This window comes from Myotis davidii, unplaced genomic scaffold (genome assembly GCF_000327345.1).
Source record: "Myotis davidii unplaced genomic scaffold, ASM32734v1 scaffold1149, whole genome shotgun sequence".
Classification (NCBI taxonomy): Eukaryota; Metazoa; Chordata; class Mammalia; order Chiroptera; family Vespertilionidae; genus Myotis; species Myotis davidii.
The window spans coordinates 204,950-210,656 of NW_006300370.1; the positions used below are offsets into that span (position 1 = coordinate 204,950).

The following is a 5,707-nucleotide window of genomic DNA, read 5'->3' on the forward strand; positions in this document are numbered from 1 at the left end:
TTAAACACATTAGGTAGTCAAAACAGTAATCTATACCATATCTGCTGTACTAATCCCTATGAGCATAATGACCAGGCAGTGTTAAAATGAGTTTTTAATCTAGCTCTCCTTTCAGCTGTTCACATACAGCACCTGACAAAGCATTTTACCTATTAGGGGGGAAAAAAGAAATGCAATAATATGTCAAATATATTATTATTCAGAAATGCTAAACAGATATTCAGTTTGTAAGCACATTTCTGTATTGTATTACATTTTTGAAAGTGGATTTGGTATCATTCTAAAATTTAGTTGTCAAAAATACTTACCATTGTGAAGAGTAGTTGATAGAGTCTGCTTTTACTAAAGGATTTAACTTAATTCTGTTTATTTTTAAGGGCAAGCAGGGCATATAATAATTTCTATTAATTTTAAAACTCACTTTATTCACATGGTATTTATAGTATCAGAGTGATTATTTCATATAGATAAAATCTTAACTTTTCAGTGGTTGAAAAGATGGTAGTTATTTGCAAGTACTCATTTATCAAAACCCACATAACCACACTTCAGATGATCTCTGCTCTTTCTTCTTTGTCTCTCATATTCAAATTATCTGACACTTACTGAAAAAATACTTCATAATTATGTTTTAACAGTCCAAAGGGTATGGTTAATCTCAGCTGCTTTTGCAGACATACTAAATAAAGCAAATGTTTTTTACCTCAGAAGTCCTCCATTAGCATCTCCAATAAGAACCTCTTGAAAATCTGGATGGAAGGGTTCAGTGTATAATGTTGGGTAAATAGTTCTCTCTCTCTTTTCCTCTCCCTACCCTTCCTCCATTGTTTAAAACACATGTTTAATGGCCAGTAAATCAATATTGTTTCTGGGGGAAACCATATATTAAAGGACCAGGGGTCCCTGAGCTCCTTGCCTTTGACCCACATGTGGTCAGCTCTTGGGAGTCCCATGACCCACTCTCTGAACCTGGTATTCAGACCTCATCCCTGCAACTCTTGCCTCTCCTCACACACTCTTGTTCATTCAGAATGTCAGAGACCAAGCTAGAAATTAGAAATAAATTACTAATGTCCACCTTTTCAGTAAAATGTATATGTCGTACGCTCTCAGACTTTACAAAATCCATATCCATAAATATCTTAACCTTTTATACAATTCCTACATTCCTGTCCCCACATATTCCATTGTCATAACATTTGCACTTCTAATGATATTTCTCCTTGAAGAAGTATCATGGTGTTAATGTGGATAACTAACTATTTTTTCTTTAAAATTACTGCTTGTCTGCTTCTAGAAATCTGCAATATACAGGCAAATTTTCTTTAAAGTTAAGGGCCTGTGCTAAATGCTTGGTTGATATACAGTATGCTTTAATATTTTGACACAGCTACCTTGTCATTTCATCTGAGCTTTGGTTAACAGTGGGCTCAAGGAACTCTTGTATAATCAAATGAATTGACCTGGACATGAGCTACCACATCATAGCTGAGCTATATACCAGGTGAATGTTTATATTCCCATGCAGATATGGAATTTCACATTGTGTTTATGGAATTCCTCTTTTGGTTCTTCACAAAGTAAAGTAATGCTGTGGCTAGCCTGACATTTGTAGAAAGATACTGGAAAATTCTAGCCAGATGCCCAACCTTCTTGTATTTATGATGGACAACTACAAAGCTATTGTTCTGCCAGTTATTGCTTTAATTACCTTCCATGGTCTTCAGTACCTTCTTTACTTATGCCACTGAAATTCTCAAAACCAAGACTTTTCTCTTTACCTGCATTTTATAACTCACAGCTGAATTTTTTCTGATAGTGAGTAGAAAATAACCACGAGATAATGTAAACAGTAGTGTCAGTGATGGAACTGTTGAAAGTTCCTTAGGAAGCCAGTGCTGTGCCACTGGAGAGTGTACACAGAAACAGATTCCTCTGTACTAGCGCTGTGTGATGTCAGCCTAGAATTGAGTCAAAGTGTCTTCCAGCCAGATAGAAACATATTCATGTGTCTGATTTCCCCCTCAGCCCATCAGAAAGGTGAACAAAATGAAAAAAATCAAATTCAAACAGTCATTGACATGCTTTCATAGGGCTTAGTTTGTAAATATTTTGGATGAAATGTATTGGAATAGTATGAAAATCATCAGAAGATGTGGGTTCCTGCCTTATTTTCCTATGCTGTGGGTACATCTGTGGGAGCTTGCAGCACCCTTCTCTAAACTCAGCTGTCATTTGGAGCTCATTTGCTACTCAAACCATAGATAGATATTTAACATGAGTGATATAATGACCTTCAGTATTTTTCTATTGAACAAGTTTATCAATTTTTGCCATTAAACAGATAATTAGTTATGCAAAATATTTAGCTTTTATAATCATTTTAGTTATGACTAACGGGGGAGAAATTGAGCTGCATCATTGATAATGAACTTTGTGAGAAATTTTTTGTTTATTTGACTTTCATTCCTTCAGTATTCTTGCTACACATTTTTTGGAGATGATTTATTTGAAAATGTCTAAAATGTATGTATATTTTATAAATATATATTATATATATTGTGGGAATATATATAATATATATATAGACTATATATATACATATATATATATATATATAAAACCATAGGTGCATTTTACTGTTTTGTATTTTCATTTTTGGAGGTGGTGTACACAGCAGGTAATGATGAGTATGATGAGTGTTGTGCTGTTTGCTTTTGCGGTATAATATATAGTTCTAAATGTTTAAATTACTGTAAATACTATATTCATTATAGGCTAGCATGCTTGTTTTAAAGATTGTTGTTCTAGTTTATTAAAATCTGAATGTAAGAAAACTTGGCTATTTAAATGTGAATTGAAAAATTTTCCATTCTCAGTACTGAACTATTTCCATTGAACATTCAGGATTTTTAACAAAACAGATATCATCAAGAAGGCAATAGCTAGAGAATGAGAGGTGCCTTTAAAAAAAAAATTCAAATGCAGCCTTACAGTGAGGATGAGGATTGAGTTTTGGGAGGAAAGGGGAAGAGTGAGAGAGAAAGTGTGTGTGTGTGTGTGTGTGTGTGTGTGTGTGTGTGTGTGTGAGCGCCAATCTGTGAAGGTCCTGATTTGTGACCATCACTGTCTTTTTAATGTATCTGCTCAACTTCTAGGACTTCAGGGGACATTTCATGCGCTGTCTTTGTGCTCTTCTGAGTGCCATTTATTCTTCCAAGAATTTGGAATGTGAATTCCTAAAAATTTCAGAAGAGAAGAAAATAACTCTTATTTAATTATAGTCAAGTTCAGGTAAAAGGAGAAGTTACTGGTTCACCAAAATTACGGGATCTCATTAATGTTGGCTAAGTAAATGTAATTTTTGAAGGCCACCTTTTTTAGTACTTCATGTATTTCCCCTTACACAAGAGCATGTCATGAAATTCTTATGTAATGAAGAGATTCAAATAGTAAAAATTATTTTTAGATTAAACACTTTGAACTAGTTAAAATTCCACCTAAGAATAGTATTTAAGTGGCATCTGTCATATCTACCTCTGTCATTGCTGCCATTTTAACTAAAGCAAATCTTTATGACATGAAATGATGGCTGGGTACAACTGAAAAAGCTGTGTTGGTGCTTTTCTCAGGCTTTGTCATTTAAGTTATATTGAACTAAGATGTCACAAATCAGATTGAAAGACTTAGTTTTAATTTTGGTTTTCTTTTGAAAGAACTGCTTAAATTTTATCATCAATGTTGATAGTGAGTCTAGATAGCTAATCTCTGGTTAGTGTGTATGTCTGTGTGATGTTTTCAACCAAGAGCCAAACTGTTATTAGAGAGAGAGAAAGAGAGAGAGAGAGAGATCTAAGTATAATTTTCTTCAGCTTTCTTTGTTCTTTGAAAGTTATTTCAAAGCTATTAAGTACATGATCATTAATTTTATTTACTTAGCATTGCCTCCATTACTGTGTTACTCATTTAATTATTTATATCATCGCAGATCTTTAGTGTTTGACACTGGGATTCAGGTTGTACAAAAGTAGTTGCTGACAGAAATTATATGTATATTTTGTGAAATAAATCAATTCCCAAAGTTGGTTTTAGGGGAAGGTCCCAAAGAGTTAACAGCTGTGTTTAAAACCAGAAGACAGGTCATTGGTAAATGACTTTAGTAATTTTCACTTCTGTCACAGAAGGCTTTTTAATTGGCCATATTCATTATCCAACTGGGTCTCCATGTCAGTGTAAGGGACAGAAGGTTGACAAAGTATTTACAAATTACATCACTTTTTTTAATGCTTGAAAATGCAAATATTAGGCCAAACATAGCTCCCTAGTCCCCATTTACTTATCCTAGCAGTATTACCGAAGGTAGTGCTTAGGGGCCAGCATTTTCTGGATCTTTGCTAATCAAACTTTGACTTGATTTAATTTGACCACATGCTTGTCATCCCTCTGATGCAAATTAGAAAGTTGACTTTATTAACTGTAATGTCTGCCTGGGTTTTTAACAGGCTGTGAACCAGTGAGTGCCTTGTTTATGTAGAATGATTTTTTCCCCCCTGGTTGTTCGTTAGCTCCTCTCTGAAAATGTCTCAGAGAATGGTATTTTAGTTGACTTGTAGAGAGCTGCTAAATTTGGTGTTATCAGCGATCAGAAAGTCTTCAGTGTATCATATACCTCCCTCCCGACTTTCTTCTCATTGTTTGGCGAAGTTTGCCTCTTGTGAAAAACTAATACCACCACCACCCCTCCCCCCAACACACACACACACCTTCTCCACACACTTTTTTCCAATCAGATTAAGAGTTATCCCCTACATCCATCCCAACTATATGATCTAATATCTGTTTTTAGGAGGAACCACTTCTTTGTAATCTTGAAGTTTATTGGTTATTTTATGTTTCCTTAACTACAGTTTACTAGAGCTGACCTCTCGGGGCATCATCAGTTCAGATTCCTAAGTCAGTCCTTTTCTCCACACCCCACGCCCCTCAACTGGTGAGCCCTGGGACAAATTGTTTGATCTTCAGGTATTTTAAAAATTAGTTATAATATCAATTAATGTAAATTAATCCAAATGCTAATTTTTGTGGTGCAAGAAGTTTCTTTTGTAAATTCAGGGTATAGATAAGCTAATTGAGATATCCTTTTCTGGTGGCTCTAAGTGTATTATTGTTTTTAAATAAAGTGTACAAATATAGATAATGTGCTATAGGTGTCATGAATTGGAATAATTGTCAGATTTGAAATATAATGGATTTGCAGTTAAAATACTTTAATACAACCTGATTTTGTTATTTTGGGGTGGTAGATGAGGGGTACAGAGAAATAAAAGGTTATTAGACAAAGTAGACGTGAATCCAAAACAATGAACCAACCTTAATTATTAATTGTGAGTACGGTGAAGAAGTTTATTATTATAGAGAGTTTGGACCTTAGGAAAACCAATAAAATTAAAATACCCCATAAGATTGGATCATTGGTACTTTTCAGGGCCACAGGCTTATTTTTTTCAAGTGTTTAGTTACATAATTTTTAAAAATTATACGTGTAAATATATATAAATTTCATGTGTTTTTATTTTTTCCTTGTTTGGCTACTTATCACACAAGCATTAGCCTTGTCCTTTCTCTTGTGCCTTCACATCAACATTATTTTTCAAGGGCTTTGCCTGCCCAGAACTCACAATCTCTTTGTTCCAATCTGGAGTCGTAA

The 5,707-nt window shown here is 34.3% G+C and overlaps 1 protein-coding gene across 2 annotated transcripts in view; it reads left to right on the forward strand.

Annotated features, from left to right (window-relative positions):
* Positions 1-5,201, forward strand: part of STRN (striatin) — an 84,270-nt gene extending 79,069 nt beyond the window's left edge. For both annotated transcript variants that reach the window (XM_015572574.1, XM_015572573.1), the window contains exon 20: positions 4,908-5,201. The gene's annotated coding sequence lies outside the window, so the exon portion shown is untranslated. The remainder of the gene's footprint in view (positions 1-4,907) is intronic.
* Positions 5,202-5,707: the final 506 nt, after the last annotated feature.